Source organism: Wyeomyia smithii, chromosome 2, assembly GCF_029784165.1.
Source record: "Wyeomyia smithii strain HCP4-BCI-WySm-NY-G18 chromosome 2, ASM2978416v1, whole genome shotgun sequence".
Classification (NCBI taxonomy): Eukaryota; Metazoa; Arthropoda; class Insecta; order Diptera; family Culicidae; genus Wyeomyia; species Wyeomyia smithii.
Genome location: NC_073695.1, coordinates 55,997,348 through 55,999,258, shown reverse-complemented (window position 1 = coordinate 55,999,258; position 1,911 = coordinate 55,997,348).

Here is a 1,911-nt window from a genome sequence, read left to right as displayed (position 1 = left end):
TGTATGTATGTATGTATGTATGTATGTATGTATGTATGTATGTATGTATGTATGTATGTATGTATGTATGTATGTATGTATGTATGTATGTATGTATGTATGTATGTATGTATGTATGTATGTATGTATGTATGTATGTATGTATGTATGTATGTATGTATGTATGTATGTATGTATGTATGTATGTATGTATGTATGTATGTATGTATGTATGTATGTATGTATGTATGTATGTATGTATGTATGTATGTATGTATGTATGTATGTATGTATGTATGTATGTATGTATGTATGTATGTATGTATGTATGTATGTATGTATGTATGTATGTATGTATGTATGTATGTATGTATGTATGTATGTATGTATGTATGTATGTATGTATGTATGTATGTATGTATGTATGTATGTATGTATGTATGTATGTATGTATGTATGTTCGTATGTATGTATGTACGTGTGTGTGTGTGAGTGAGTGAGTGAGTGTGTGTGTGTGAGTGTGTGAGTGTGTGAGTGTGTGTGTGTGTGTGTAAGTGTGTGTGTGTTGTGTGTATGTGCAGATATTTATTTCCACTCACTTTTCTCAGAGATGGCAGGACCGATTTTAATGAAATTATATGCAAATTAAAGTTCTAGTTGCCCCATAAGACCTTATTAAATTTCATTGTAATTGGATTTTTATTTTAGAGGTTATGTTTAAAAATGTAAAAACCACGAAACATCAATATCTCAGAAACCATACAACCGATTTCAATAAAATTGGTATCAAATGAACAGGCTATCTTGAAAACCCTTAACTTTTGAATTTTTTATAGATTGAACATGTGGTTCAAAAGTTGTGATAAGAAATTAGTTCTGAAGACTGTTTAATTTCACTCATGTTTCTCAGAGATGGCTAGACCGATCTTCACAAAATCAGTGTCATATGAAAGGTCTAGTTACCCCATAAGACCCTATTGATTTTTTTGCAATCGAACTACAGGCATACCTCGATTATACACACCCTCGATTATTCGCACCCTCGATTTTACGTACATTTTACCTCGATTTTATGCAAACTTTTTTCAAACACATTTTTGCCTTTCTCCTAGAAAGGTATAGCAATCACTGAAAAAACTAAAGGTATAAAAGTGCTCAGAATGGCCGAATGTCGTATATCACTCGACTCAGTTTGACGAGCTGAGCATTTTCTGTATGTGTGTGTGTGTGTAACGTTCTCCCAATCTCACTCGATTTTCTCAGAGATGGCTGGACCGATTTCAATGAAATTAATTGCAAATGATAGGTCTATTTGCCCCATAAGATCCTATTGAATTTTATTGTAATCTGATTTCCAGTTTAGAGGTTATGTATCAAAATGTAAAAATCACGAAACATCAATATCTCAGAAACTACGCAACCGATTTGAACAATATTGATATCAGATGAACGGGCTAGTTAAAAGTTAACTGATGAATTATGATTGAACAAGTGGTTTCATAATTCGGTTGCTCTATACGTTCCCATTTCATTCGATTATAATCGAACTTGAGCAACCGTTATATATTAAATTGTCAGAACAACGAGTCTATTATCTCAAAGATTACACGACTTATTCAACATAACTAGCGTCATACGAATGAGTTATCTTTTAAACTTACAAATATCAAACTTCATAACAACTTGAGATGTGGTTCAAAAGTTATGGAACGAAAAGAAATTTAAAGACTATTTAAAACTATACCTGCTTTGATCAATATACGTGGACTCAACATAATTTAAATGCGGTTTCGTACTATTTGAATGTTCCCGGTATCGCTCGTGATGAAATTGTTCGAGATAAAGTCATTTCTTTTATTTCGCTATTTCTTAAGCACTAACATTACGTCAAATTTCATATTTTATACTTCAATTACAACAAATATATTTTCG